General features: G+C 43.5%; 1 protein-coding gene across 1 annotated transcript in view; it reads right to left on the reverse strand.

Annotated features, from left to right (window-relative positions):
- Positions 1-351: 351 nt before the first annotated feature.
- Positions 352-15,804, reverse strand: part of TBC1D1 (TBC1 domain family member 1) — a 116,424-nt gene continuing 100,971 nt past the window's right edge. Inside the window, exon 23 of the transcript XR_009558179.1 lies at positions 352-840. The gene's annotated coding sequence lies outside the window, so the exon portion shown is untranslated. The remainder of the gene's footprint in view (positions 841-15,804) is intronic.

The following is a 15,804-nucleotide window of genomic DNA, read 5'->3' on the forward strand; positions in this document are numbered from 1 at the left end:
AGTTAATATCTTGACCCTCCTCCACGAAAATAGCTGTTTACTTGGCCGTTTCCCTATGTCGTGAAGGCTGGAATTTCAATTCAGTGGAGCACTTAGTGTTCCCAACCCTAACCCTGTGGAAAGCCATCTAATTAGACTTTAATTTGATTTTGACAGGTTTTTAGGAGGTAATTTAATTATTGTTTGATTTTATACGAATGTTATGTATTTGATGTTAGCCGCCCTGAGCCTGACTTCGGCCGGGGAGGGCGGTATATACATAAAAGGTTGTTGTCGTTGTCGTTGTTGTTGATTATTATTATTATTCCTTTGTAAGAAAATATGAAATAACGTAAAACCATTTTTGCAGGCAAATAATACCTGTGTTTCTCATATTATAAGACACGTCTTATATTTATTTTTTCCTCAAAAAAACACACTATGGCTTATTTTCAAGGGATGTCTTATTTTTTTCCTCCTCCTCCTGCCGCGGCCGGCATTGCTGCTGCGCCTATCACTATGTCTTATTTTTGGGGTATGGCTTATATTCCTTGAATGCTTAAAAATCCTGCTATGGCTTATTTTATGGGTATGTCTTAAAATATGAGAAACAGGGTAATAATCAATGGGGTGGGGCTTGACAAGAAATATTCTGCACTGGGTACCAACTGACCTTCCTACGCCTCTGGCTTGAGGGCTGCATAACTCCACACTTGCCAACATTTTTCTGATGAAAAGAGGGACATTCTGTTGTTGTTGTTGTTGTTGTTGTTGTTGTTGTTGTTGTTGTTGTTGTTGTTGTTGTCTCTACACTTGCCAACATATCTCTGATGGGGACTTCTTAAGGGAAATAGGGACTTCCTAAGGAAAAAAACAAGACATTCTGGAATCAAAACAGAAACTGGAATGGCTTCTGTAAATCCAAGACTGTCCCTGGAAAATAGGGGCACTAAGAGGGTCTGATATGCATCTGTCCCATATGGAAATCAAACCTGCAACCTTAGTACCATATCAGCACCACACTCTAACCAACTGAACTATCCAGGCTGTTATATGTTCCTAAGAGAGGCCAGCATGACTTGTGACCCACCAAACACTGCCTATCATTGCAGCCAAGTACCACTGTCTACCAGGTGCTTGGCAGGGTTCCTGTTTCTGCATTTCCTAAGCAGGCAGAAAAAGCAGTAAGTTGCCTCATAGGCCTCCAGACCTGATTGGGGGGGGGGTTAACATTAGCTAGTGAGTCACACACATCACTCAGACCTAAGCCATCATAGTAAAAGGTAAAGGTAAAGGGACCCCTGACCATTAGGTCCAGTCGTGACCGACTCTGGGGTTGCGCGCTCATCTCGCATTATTGGCCGAGGGAGCCGGCGTATAGCTTCCAGGTCATGTGGCCAGCATGACAAAGCCGCTTCTGGCAAACCAGAGCAGCACATGGAAACGCCGTTTACCTTCCCGCTGTAACGGTTCCTATTTATCTACTTGCATTTTGACGTGCTTTCGAACTGCTAGGTTGGCAGGAGCTGGGACCGAGCAACGGGAGCTCACCCCATCACAGGGATTCGAACCGCCGACCTTCTGATCAGCAAGCCCTAGGCTCGGTGGTTTAACCACAGCGCCACCTGGGTCCCACTATAGTATTCGTTACCAATTTAAATAGCTGTTAAGTTTAAATAGCCATCATAGTATTCGTTACCAATTTAAATAGCTGTTAAGTTTTTTTGTTTGCAAAATGCATAACAATCTCAATCTTCCTTTTCTGCAGTTAGTTTAGCAAAACAGACACTCTATCATGAAACTACAAAAATGCACACAGTTGTCTTTGCAACAATGGACTAACATCGTTCTCTTTTGTGTTTTGATCACATTCCAGGCACATTGCCATTACAAATTCTTAATATGCTTTGTTTCATCTTTGTCAGTGTGTGTGTATATTATTCATGATAAAAGGTTACTACATTTTTTAAAAAACAGATTAGGAACTGCTGTGATATGAAACCTGACCCGAATATAATGATGATCTGCATTTTAGGGCTGTTCAGTACCAACTCCTGGCTTGCCAGTTAAAATATACCCAACAGGGAGCCACAGCTATTCTTGACCCTACAAGTTTGCAGGGCTTTTTTCCAGCTGGAGCTCAGTTCTGACACCTCACAGGTAGGCACCATTGCCATTCTAAGAGAACAAGGAAGAAGTTTATGGTGAGCTCTGGCATCTCTTTTTCTAGAAAAACACTGCATGTTTGCACACCCCAGTAGGGATGTAAGGAGCCTGGAATTTCTATCTTGTGTTCATTGCAATCAGTGCTGTTTGCGTTCCACTACAGTTCGACTTCCACTCAAACTTATGTTGTTTGTCTTGTTGTTTGTTATGGCTGAAACTAACATTATGTAATAATAATAATAATAATAATAATAATAATAATAATAATAATAATATTTTGCCCTCCCCTCCTTTGGGAACTGTAGTCCAGCACATTAGTTATCCCTTGTGTAGGAAATTATGAGTTAGGTGGACTAATGATTTCTAAAAGGCAGCCTCATGTGGCCTCACCCCAAGGAACTGTCGCGTTGTGGATATGCAATAGAACAGACAGCATCTCCCCCAATTTCCAGGATTCCCCCCGCCTGCCAAATATAGAGTATTATTCTAACCTTTCTATATTGGATTTTTTTTGGATTGAACTGTTTGATTTATGTTACTAACTGTACAAATGTGTAATCAAATATTAACTAGATATCTAACATAACAGGTGACTAAACTTAGTAAATATTACTCTCACTTCGTAGTCTTCAAAGCAGAGCAACCAAATCCACAAGCACGCTTTGGTTGTGTATCTGAAGTGGTTTGAAAGCTCAATTAGCCTCCACCTCCAGCAGCAGTAATCCATCAATTACTTCCTTAATATGAATTCAGAGAATATGCTTGGTGCATGTTTCTGACGGAGAGGCTGTCAACGGGACATCATCTAAAAGTGACAATGATACAAACACAGCCGTCCCTTGGAAGTCAAATGGAATCCGTTCCAGAAGTCCGTTCGACTTCCAAAATGTTTGGAAACCAAAACGCGGCCTCTGATTGGCTGCAGGAAGCTCCTGCAGCCAATTGGAAGCTGCAGAAGCCCCATTAGACATTGGGCTTCCAAAAATAGTTTGCAAACCAGAACAGTCACTTCTGGGTTTGCGGCATTCAGGAGCCAAACAGTTCGAGAACTAAGCTATTTGAAAACCAAGGTACGACTTTACAAACCTGGCTTATGGAATACTGTTTGCAAAAGGTGTCCAACAGGTTTTTAAGTTGTCACACTCTATTTCTGGCTTGACCCCATGTTTTAAGATTTGGGTTGTTTCCGTAAAATGGGACAAGCCTGTATATAGAAGGTTCCAGGTCCAATTCCTGGGATCTCGAAGTGCAGCAGGGAAAAAGTACTCCTGTCTGAGCCACTCAGCATAGACCAGAAAGGTGCAGAACTTTGAACCTTCCAGGTGTCAGTGAACACCAGCTCCCATAAGCCTCAGCTCACATGAGAGCTGTATTCCGACAACATATAGAGGGAGCCACATTGGTTGACTGGTGTACACCAGAGTTTCCTAAGTTTGGGTCTCCAGCTGCTTTTGGACCCTTCATCATCCCTAGCTAGCAGGACCAGTGATGAGGGATGATGAGAATTATAGTCCCCCCCAAAAGCTGGAGACCCTGGTGTAGACAATACAGTACCGAGTCAATTGACTAATGATCTGCAGAAGGCAGCTTCACGTGCTAATATATCATTTCTTCTCCTCTGGGAACCATAGTGAAGGGAGCCAAAAATTCCCAACATAATTGTCCACATTTTCGCTGGGATGGCGGGGACGGGCAGGAGAGAAACCAATGCCTCTTACATTGACACAAAACTGATGTCAATTGGCAGAAGAGACAAAGACCATTTTTCTCATGTAATGTCAGAGAAGGCTTGGTTAATCCCATTTGTTCCTTCCCCCTCTGCTCTTAAAAGATAGCCTCTCCTTTGCTAGGGAAGGTCATTCTCACTCACCCATGAACTTCCATTTCCAATGTGCTGCAGAGGCTACCAAGCTTGTTTTCTTCTTCGGCAGCTGACCTGGATCCACACCAACAGCTCCTCCGCCCTTGCTGCTTCCCTTCCCACTTGATTTGGTCCCACACCCCAAGCCACCGACACCCTCCCTTCTTTTGCACAACTCTGTGGAGTGACAGAAGCAGCAGCTGTCTTTCCAGTCATTCTAGCCCTGGGATGGAAGGCCCACCCTGCAGGGCACATCCAGCCACGCCTGGAACTCTGTCCTGCAGTGTTCAGCAATTCCAGAGTGGGAGCTTACAGGCAAAGCTCTCCACAGCGGCCAACCAAGGGATCATGCTTCCTACAAAGTTAGCTGCACCCTTGGCCTTGAAGTGGATTGTGGCAAGCGTGACATTGAGTGACTGGAGCAAGAATTCATCTAACTTGAGGAGGGCAGAATTCTGGATGCACTGCTCCAGAATTGTAGGTGGCCAGGATTGGGTTTCCCACGCTCCTTCCTGCAATGTTCTTCTGGTCCCTCCAAAGGGCCTGTCTACTGGTGGTCACATGCTTAGCCCCTCAGATACTCTACTGGGACCACACTTCTCTTCAAACACCTGCTGACGTGGAGAGCGCTAGGATTTTCTTTTTCTTTTTTTAAAAAAAACATTTTTTATTAATTTTCAATTACAATAATCCAATAAAAGCCTCATTATGACAATGCCCAATTATAATGTCATTAATAATGCCAGTCACCCAAATGCCAAATTATACAATTTAGGTGCCCCCCTCCCCCCATATGCTAGAATTGATGGTTTGATGATTTACTATATTTCTGCATTCCAGTCTTACAAATTTCCATTACACTCCAGTCAGAATAACAAACCCACTGCAATTTTAAGGACTTCCATTCACATTAACACATTAAATGATTTATAGTCCTACAGGTGAAGCATTCAAACTCCCTCTTTGTTCTTCTTGTGTGTGGCAATTATTCTGTCCAGAACAGTAGGATTTTCCATTTGTTGACTGGTTTGTAAGTCATTTTGGGTTGTGATTAGCAAAATCAATCAATCAACCAACCAACCAATCAATCAATCATCTGTTCCAATCAGCAGTGGGCCCTGCTGCTTACATGGCTTCCCAAAGTCAGGGTTGCTGCCAGTTACCAAAAGTAAGAGGTGGATAGGGGAGGAAGCAGGGAAGTTGGTGTGGCGCAAGGATATTTGCCAAAAGGAAAGCGAAATAGGTATACTCAGGGCTTTGTGTGTGTATATATAAATTTTGGTTTTAAATTTATTTATGTAAAACAAATGAGTGTGTCTTTTGTTTATTTCCCATTGTTTTCAAAAAAAACTGAGTTCACCCTCCTCACTTCTCCCTCAACCTGTATACAGCATTAAGTCTCACATCGAATATAACTGATCTGTTCAAAGGACTTTGTGGTCTGAAAATACAGGTGATGCATGTACTTTTGTAACCGAAGCAAATTTTTAATAAAAACATTTTTTTTTAAAAGAAATAAATAAATGTGACCGCTCTGAATTATCACCCTTACAACAAATGTTTCTCTTTGTACCCTCCAAGCTAGATCCCAGAACTTGACATCCTATTGATTGCATCGCTGTACTATCAGGAAAGGAACACACCAACAGTTGAGGGAGCCATGTTGGATTGTATGTAGATTTACTCAGACATCTGTCACTGAGTTTTCATTCAAGGACTGTGGAAACTGCTTCATCTAACCATATTGAAACAGCTGCTGATATTTCGCAATGGCTGGTATAGTCTGTCAGGCAGGTTGTTATACATGGAATCTGAATACTTTGGTTCCCTGGCAGTTAAAAAACCTCGCACTTTGTTGTCTTGACTGTGTTAAATACTGCCATCTCTTACCCACGCAATATCATCGTCCTAGGTTGGTGACTAGTCATCCCATACACAAACAGTATAATATAACCAGTTCCGTTCATTTTAATAGGAAAGTTTTATAATGCAAGAGTTAATGATAGTAAAATAATTTCACACGGCAATTTTCCAGCTTTAGCTTGCTACAGAATCCATTTGCATCTTCACAGAAGCCACGTAAGGGTTTGGTTCTCTAGAGAGATTATAGTGATTTACTCACAAGCACAGGCTGGATTCATGACTGAGATTTTTTCTATATCCAAACCCCACTCTGTCCTCCTGGTCAGCAATTCATTTTACTGGAGGAGCTCATTAAGGAACCTGGGGAAGTAAAGGTTCCCCTTCACCCCAAAGTGGACTGGTCTGCCACAAAGTTCCATATCCAGGGCAGCTCGCCAGGAGCAGATGGTTCTCTACAGGAAGATGGATTTGGACCCAAGTTCACCACCTTCCTACTCTATCCACTGTGCTTTGCAGTCATCTTTCTATATATCTTTACGACCCAATGAACCATTGTTTTGCTCATCTTGGAATAGGTCAAGGAGATGTACAGAGTATTGAATCCTCGGCCCCCACTGCCAAAGACCATATTCAGGCACCTCTCTGGATTCTGAGTTTCAGTAGATATCACTCACACATTGGAAGGACTTAAAGACTATAAACGCATTGCTTTGGAAAGGAAGAACTGAAATTCTCAGGAAGCTGGGGTTCTTTGCCTGAGATCACATTCTGTGCTCCTGTGGCATCAGAAAAAAATGCTTGCTGTGTTAACCAAATAATAATAATAATAATAATAATAATAATAACAATAATAAATTATCATCATCATCATCATTATTAATACCCTGCCCATCTGGGCGGCTCCCAGCAGAATATTAAAAACACGATAAAACATCAAACATTTTAAAATTCCCTAAACAGGGCCTTCTGTTGTTTTCTAAAAGTCAGGTAGTTGTTTATTTCCTTGACATCTGATGGGAGGGCGTTCCACAGGGGGGGTGCCACTACCGAGAAGGCCCTCTGCCTGGTTCCCTGTAACTTTGCTTCTCACAGTGAGGGAACCGCCAGAAGGCCCTCGGCGCTGGACCTCAATATCACCACTTTCCAGGGAACATGGTTCTCTCCGGCAGTTGTCTGACTCCACTTCCCATCAGCCCCAGCCAAAATGGCCAACAGCCAGGGATGATGGGAATTGGAGTCCAGAAACATCCGCAGGGACACAGGTTAGCGAAGCGTCTCATACCACAAGCACCTCCTTATCACCTTATCACTATCCCTAGCTCTCCTCTTTCTGCCACACCTAACCTGATTCCAGATACTACACAATCCACCCATCTTCTTCCTGTTTCAAAGAAACACACCCATACTTGTTTAACCTTACATAGCCTTCCTGTGGCAGCAAAACCTACTGTTACAGCCTATCTCCCTACCCCCATGTCTAGGTACAAATACTTCTGGTTGGAGATGAAATTTGCTGAATTTCCTCACTTTGGGACCACAGCCCAGTTCAGTGCTTGGCACCTGCAGTTAAACTGATCAGGTGCGAAAGATGATCTGCCTGGGACCCCAGGGAGACGCTGCCAGTTCAGTGTACAAGGCTGGGTAAAGGTAAAGGACACGGGTGGCGCTATGATCTAAACCACTGAGCCTCTTGGGCTTGCCGACCAGAAGGTTGGTGGTTCGAATCCTCACGAAGGAGTGAGCTCCCGTTGCTCTGTCCCAGCTTTTGCTAACCTAGCAGTTCGAAAGCACACCAGTGAGAGTAGAGAAATAGGTACCACTGTGGCGGGAAGATAAACGGCATTTCCATATGCTCTCGTTTCCATCACGGTGTTCTGTTGAGCCAGTAGCGGTTTAGTCATGCTGGCCACATGACCCGGATAGCTGTCTGTGGACAAACACTGGCTCCCTCAGCCTGAAAGCGAGATGAGCGCTGCAACCCCATGTTCGCCTTTGACTGGACTTAACCACCCAGGGGTTCTTTACCTTTACCTTTTTACTAGGCTCGATAATACTGTACAAATAGTCATGGTATAAGGCAGGTTTCCTTTCTCCCAGCTAGAAGCCACAATACAACAAATGCCATCACCAAAAATCCACTTTCTAGCCCAGAAGCCTCGTTCACACGACACACAAAACTAAACCGCTGTTTGCTCTTACGTGCAGCAGCTCAGCTCGTGGTTAGTGAGGAGGAGACAACTTACTGCAAGCCCCAGTTTAAACAACATGCAATGCTAAACTCTGGCTTGCCCAATGCAGCGCAGCTTCAAAAAGGGCTGAGGAGGAGTATAGCGGCTGTGTGAGCTCCTCTCTAGGAGCCCGAGATGTCACATGGTCTCGCTAAGCCAAGGTTTGGTTTTGTGTGTCAAGCGAGCCAGGCCACAGCACATTACAGATTGTAGTTCAGTATGTGAATCTGACCGGCTCATAATGGTCACATTACAAATTGAGTGCTATCTTCTCCAGCTCATCATGTTAAACTTAGCTCTTACAAGGTCCCATGCAGAGGGTCAAACATCCAAAGCCAGCTTGCCTATAGGTGCATTTACAGAAGCTCTTTAATATTCACCCCTTACCGTACTTTTTGACGAAACTCTTGTTGATTGTTTTGAATCTGTGGCTGCGTACACATTATATACATTTAAAGCATATTTAAAACACACAAACCAAGAATCCTGGGAACTGTAGTTTGCCCCTCACAGAGCTACAGTTCCCAGCACCCTTAATAAACTGCATTTCCCATGATTCCTTGGGGGGGGGGCTTTAAAGGTATGGTGTCTATGCAGTCTGTGTGCACCCTTTCTTTTTCCTAATGAATTTTCAATTCACAGTACTCTTGACATGTCACATGAGGAACAAATAAACTAATCCCATTTATACACACCGTGACGGAAGACAGCCACCTGACATGCAACCATCCCCAAAGATACAGTGGTACCATTAAGAATTTGGCCATCTGTGTAATGTGCACCCTAGCTTTTTGAATAAATACAATTTACTGCTGGGAATGAATTCCTACAGCTGTAGCAGAGTTGTTTATAATATCGTCTTTGGTTCTCAGAAAAGCTGGGCTTTTGTTTTATATATGTACAACCAACAAGAGGGGAAAGCAGGGAAAGGCCTTACACCACCCTAGAAAATAACTATGCCTTCTTCCCTGTGTGTTTGGTCATTTGCAGAAAGGCCCACAGACAGAATGCTCAGTGCTATTTACCCATCAGGCATGAGAGTCCCTAGAGAAGTTGCACAATCTCTCCCAGAAGCCTGCAAGGAAGCAACCCTTTCCCCACGCTGATGCAGGCCAAAGGCTAAAATGCCACTCCAGAGACTGGCTGTCGTCGTCATCATCCTCTCAGATAACAGGAAGTACACAGAGACGCAGCATGTCCTTATATACACTTGGACATTTTTTTATTTCTGATACAATGCCAGAAGGATTTCCAGTTGGAGCTGGGCATTCAATTCTCCACTCAGTTTCTGGGCAGAATAATTGGGGATAGGATGGGCTTTTCACTATATTTCTCTAGGGGGAGGAGAAATTCTTTCACAGTCACTTGACATGGGGGGACACACTCAGCTTTTTGCTTTAGTCTTCTTGTACCTATTGTAGCCAAGTTACAGGGAACCAGGCAGAGGGCCTTCTCAGTAGTGGCACCCGCCCTGTGGAACGCCCTCTCACCAGGTGTCAAAGAGAAAAACATCTACCAGACTTTTAGAAGACATCTGAAGGCAGGCCTGTTTAGGTAAGCTTTTAATGTTTAACAGACCATTGCACAGTATTTTAATATTTTGTTGGAAGCTGCCCAGAGTGGCTGGGGAAACCCAGCCAGATGGGCAGGATATAAATAATAAATTATTATTATTATTATTATTATTATTATTATTATTATTATTATTATGCTAGCCTGGGCTCCATTTTCTTTCCTCCTCAGTGCCCCCAGTGTCATGTTAGGACATGCACAGCATGGGGACTGGGAGCATATGGGGAATAAAATTCACAGAAACTTCAGCAAAGTAACCTTTTTTTCTATAGAAGGGTGGGGAAGTTGATTATCCAAGTGGGACTTAAAAAAAATTAAACTAAAAGTTTATTGACATAAACACATACAGAATACAGTAAAAATGATGGATATGTTAAATAAAAATAAATATGAAAGTAGAAAAATAAAACACAGATACGGAGGAGAGGTAACAAACCAGAAAACCACTGAAAATACAATAAAAGCTAGGTCAATTCAGTTCTGAATAAAACCCCTCCACATACCTGTCTGTAGAGCAGGGGGTTTAGCTGTTCAATTGAGTTAGCATAGGAGAGAAACTTATACCATGTCAAATAGAAAAGATTTATGTTTGATAAACCATTAAGGACTCTCTGTTTATATGTCAGGTGTTCTGACAATGCACTACAATCATACCTCAGTTTAATACGCTTCAGTTTGAGTATTTTCAGTTTAAGTACACCATGAACCTGTCTGGAACGGATTAATCCACTTTCCATTACATTCAATGGGGAAGTTCGCTTCAGGTTAAGTACGCTTCAGGTTAAGTACAGACTTCCGGAACCAATTGTGTTTGTAAACCGAGGTACCACTGTAATGCCATACTTTTGCTAGCCACTCCTCTCCTGGGGAGGAGGTAATTTGGGCTTCCAATGCACAACCATGGTCAATATGCCTGCAGCAAGAAGCATGGACACAAGATGGATGAGCTGGTCCCACACTCCAAGGGCTGGGACTGGGGAATGTACCTATGAGGGACTTTTCATTAAACGACCACATGGGCAGAAACTAATTATGTGGGTCATAGCCACAAAAGTGGTGGTCCGCCAGCAACGCTGCCCACCTGGTTGGGTCTTTTACATTGTTACCCCGGCTGTGTGGGAGCCATGGGCAGGTGTGAGGCAACCAGTGGGAGCTGGTGCCCATTAGTAGCCTACTTGTGGGGCAGAAGGCAGATGCCAATGGCTAGCTGCCAATGGCTAGCGGAGTTGGAGCCAATGATTCAAAGAGCCAAATACAGTGGTACCTCTGGTTACGAACTTAATTTGTTCCAGAGGCCAGGCCCGTTCTTAACCTGAAACTGTTCTTAACCTGAGGTACCACTTTAGCTAATAGGGCCTCCCTCTGCCACCGCTGCGCGGCCGCCATGCAATTTCCGTTCTCATCCTGAGGTAAAGTTCTTAGCCCGAGGTACTGCTTCCTGGTTAGCAGAGTCTGTAACCCGAAGTGTTTGTAACCCACGGTGTTTGTAACCCGAGGTACCACTGTACTACTGGTTTTGTCCCAATCCTCATTGCCGAATTCTGTAAGGCCAACGCTGAGGCTAAGGAGAAGGCCGGCATGCAGTGACGCCACCTGTCAGGCGTGGAGAGTCCTTTCCCCTTCCGGTAGCATCAAAGGCAAGAATAACAAGCAGTTTGTATTTTATAGTCCTTCCTATTCAGTCATGTGGTTGCAAGACAAGAATCTATGCCTCCACACAAAGAGAGACGTTGGCTACTCTGAGCCCTGCCTCTTCCGCTCCAAACAACATCCTGAGTGCCAACAGGAAGTCCCAGGAGTCCCACCGCTCTGCCTTCTCTGGTCTAGGATGCGGAGGGCCCGAAGGAGACGTGAGGGCCCCATACTCTCCAAGGAGGTCTCTGCTGGCTGCTTTCTTGCCTCCCCTTCCTCCCCCACTATTTCGTAGCTCGGTAATTCTTCCTCAAACGGTATAGCATCTCTTTTTCTCTCTCTCCTCCTGAAACTGCTTCCCCCTCCCCCTCCTCTTTGGAGAGAAGCTTCACAGACTGAGTGCACACTTCCTAGTCTTCCTGTTCCGACCTTTCCCTGACACCACCCATGCTGGAAAGGAGGTTGGCAGGAGGAGGTTAGCTGAGGGCAGACGGAGCTCGTTGGGTCAGTGCCCTGCTTGTCCTAATGGATCTGCCTCTGCTGACAGCAAGATTCTCCTCGCCACTTGGCAGGACATTGCAGACCACCAGCTGGCCAGGAGGTGACCCAGACACACACGATGTGATCAGCTTCGACGGTCATGTTAGTCTTCATGTGGGCTGACAGCAATACCAAGTATTGAAACTTCCAGTGTCTCAACGGACTTCTGAGTATATGTTGACATAAGCAAGTGGAGCAAGATCACAACACATCGAGGTTCTTGTTTCACCCTGTTTCCACCGCATCTTTATCTTCAAAACCAGCAGAGAAAATGGTCAATGAAGAAAGGCATTATCTTAAACACCTACGGAACGATGCACTGTTCTTTGCTTCACAATCTATGTGGGTTTTTGTTTGTTTGTTTGTTGTACAGTTGAGCGTGGGTGACACACCGGCTTGTTTGGTGTGGATTGTTTTCCCTGAAACATTGTATACAAGTAGCATTTGGCTCATGTGAGTTAGTCCGGGTGAAGTGAAGAAGACAAACGGATGTTTGACAGCTCAGTCATCATGGAGCGCTGACAGAAGAAACAGGTGGAGCTTTTCAGTAGCGACGCAGCTTGAGGACCGGGCTGGTGTTGTTACATGTCCCTTGCACACTTACCTGAGAGCATGCCCTTTTGAACACAGTGGGACTCATTTCCAGGTAAACATAAATATGGGACCCGATCCAGAGAAATTTAGTCACACTTCAGTCCCATTGAAATGAAGGAGATGCACAAGTGAGTTTGCAGCCAGTTGGCGGCATTCATTTCACTGGAACTTATTCTCCAGATTTCAGCTGAAGAGGGCTTTTCATGCATGAGGCTGAAAATGCCTTTGAGTGACTCTTGAGCATTATTGATGTGAATGACTGGTCTGTAAAAGCAAGTGGGCATTCGGGCCCCTTCCAAAGGAGAGTTTGCCTGCACATTTCATTACAAACTTGTTGAGACAGGAATGGCTTTATACCTCGTGGCATGCCTGAAAAGGCGACGGGGCCCACAGCTCAACAACCAAGATGTAAAATAGAGGAGCACTTCTGAACCTTTTTATAAAAAGAGGGCCAGGGTAAATCGGTTGGAGCGTGGTGCTAACGGCAATGTCGCAGGTTTGATCCAGATGCATATTCCTGCATTGCAGGGGGTTGGACAAGATGATCCTCACGGCCCCTTCCAACTCTGCAATTCTATGATTCTAAGTTATCTAAATATCTGGCCTGGAAGCTTCAGCTAGTGCCAAATGCTGCGGCTGGACTAGTGACGGGAGTCAACTGCCGCCAATCTATTTTTTGCATTTATATCCCAGCTTTTCTCCAAGAAGTTCAATATACATGGTTCTCTACCTCCTTTTAACCCCCCTGTGAGGTAGGCTATGCCAAGAGGCAGTGACTGGCCCAAGGTTGCTCAGTGAGCTTGATAGCTTAGTGGGGATTAGAGCCCTGGTCTCTCACGTCCTAGTCCAACATTTTTACCACTACACCACACTGACACTGGTATTAAACAATCTGCACTGGATTCCTGTCTGCTACCAAGCCAGGTTGAGGGTTAATGTACTATGTGTACAAAACCCTGAATAACTAGGCCTGGGATATCTTAAGGATTGCCTCATCCTGTACGCCCCCGAAAGAATAATAAAAAAAGAGATCAAAAATAATTCTTGAATAATTTTTCTGACACTGCCGTAGCCACCACCTTTCAAAGTTCGCATCCTGCAAAGGAACAATGGTTCCCCATTAATTGTTTGGAACAACAGTGCCACCTGGTGGGAAGGTAGGTTTGCTCTTACAATTCCCCACATGGGTGGAGAGGTTTGCTGTTGCATGGATCAAATTGCTCTAGTCCATGACTGTTAATCCTCTTTTATTCATTTATTGTTGCTGCTGTTGTTCTTACTTAACCATCAGAACCAAAGCTGTGTCTCCTCTGCCGTTTCACACAAAGCACAGCAAAATTTTATTATCAGATCAATGTCCTTTCTTCGTTTTTTTGCCTAAAAGCAAGTTTCTAGTCTTTATGACTATAAACAGACTTGCTTGTTTGCATGCTTTCCAAAACTGAACAAAGGCTACTGGTCACAGGGTGGGGCTTCATTACACCTTGTCCCTTCTCAATGATAAGCAAAATCACGTTTATGCAAATTAAATGAACTGGAAGACAGAAATTTGCTCGTTTTTGAGGTTTAATTCTCTCGCTAGTCTGATATAATATTGGATCTGTTTTTTTAAAACATTTTAAAATTATTACTTACAGTTTTCCTTTCTAGAAACACACACTCTCTCTCTTAGTAGCAAGAATGCTTATAATATTCTGAGTTACTAATTTATATAGTCGGTGTTGGTTACCCTGCTGAATAAATTCCATCTTATTCCTTTTGAAAAATCTAAAACATTGATTCTACTTTCTTTTAAAACATTTTGTGGCTGGTGGTTTTCATCAGTGACCACAATGATCCAGCTTCCTCTTCCATTGATCAATTGTTGTTGGCATACAAACTCTTCTCCAAGCTTTTGCTAGAAAAGTAATGCATAGCTATTACAAAATTCTATTTGTACCCAGTCTTTTAACATGCCCCAAAAGTAAGAAGAATGCTTAAAGTCTGCTTAAAGTCTGTGAAACCATGGGTAGGCAAACTAAGACCCGGGGGCCAGATCCGGCCCAATCGCCTTCTAAATCCGGCCCGCAGATGGTCCAGGAATCAGCGTGTTTTTACACGAGTAGAATGTGTCCTTTTATTTAAAATGCATCTCTGGGTGATTTGTGGGGCATAGGAATCCATTCATCCCCCCCCAAAAAAAATATAGCCCCGCCCCTCACAAGGTCTGAGGGACAGGGGGCTGGCCCCCTGTTGAAAAAGTTTGCTGACCGTTGCCTTAAAATATCTTTCCCCTGTATTCTTTAACCAGGTTGCATTCCCACCAGAGAAAGGGACATGTACCCCTTCCTTGCTTATATTTTCCAAAACTGCAGATTACAGGATTCTTGGCCTAGCATTTGGGTGCATGGGGGGTGGGAGAACCACACTTTTGCAATTTTAATGCAAGTGATTATTAGATTTTGGTTGTCTGGTTATTCCAGTTTTCTCCTGCTGATTTTTATATTCTAGATCCAGGATCATAATGCGTACTATCTGTGTTTGCATTAGTGTGATTTAGATACAGTATTCCAGTAAGTACAATTTCAGGCACTATTGCATGACACAGCCTTACAAACATGGAACACAGTGAAACAGCAGCATATTTCACACCCCTTTCACACACAAGAAGGTCTTTGCCTCATCAGCCTGAAAAACTACATGCTTTAATCTAAGCACCGATAAATGAAAACTCGTTTTCTCTTATCTGAGTTAGAAAAGTTACATTTTAGATCCTGTTTTGCATTGAAATAAATGTCAACCGTTTTATAGGTTATAGAAGAAGACAGGAAGCTATTGAAGAAAGCATATAGTATTCTGCTAGAATTGGAAACCAAAGAGGAGGAGGTTTAATCGGTTATGATCAAATGGGTGCAAGATATAGGACATAATTTACAATTTGAGGATTGGGAAAAATTATGGAAAGTAGACTTAAAATATACAGACTGTTTAAAAGGACAATTGTAAAAAAAACAAACCAGAAGTATTTTTGTTAGGGATCTTAGGACAAGACCTGCCAAGGAAAACAAAGAACTTATTCATGTATGCTACAACAGAGGCAAGAGACTTGTTAGCATAAGGATGGAAGAATGAAGAAGTCCTAACGAAAGAACAATGGCAAGAAAAACTGATGAGCTATGCGGAACTGGCAACAACCGTGACTTCAAGGAAGAATTGGAACTTTTTACAAACTATTTTGAAAGAAAACAAAAGGACTTGGACTCTTTGACAGGTTTTGAATAAACATCCACAGTTTATTAGTAGAACATAGGATAGATAAGGCAATGGTATGTACAACCTTATAACATGCAGAGAATAACATGTGTAAACAAATCAGAGGGGGGAGCTGAG

The sequence above is a fragment of the Zootoca vivipara genome, chromosome 9 (genome assembly GCF_963506605.1).
Source record: "Zootoca vivipara chromosome 9, rZooViv1.1, whole genome shotgun sequence".
Lineage (NCBI taxonomy): Eukaryota > Metazoa > Chordata > Lepidosauria > Squamata > Lacertidae > Zootoca > Zootoca vivipara.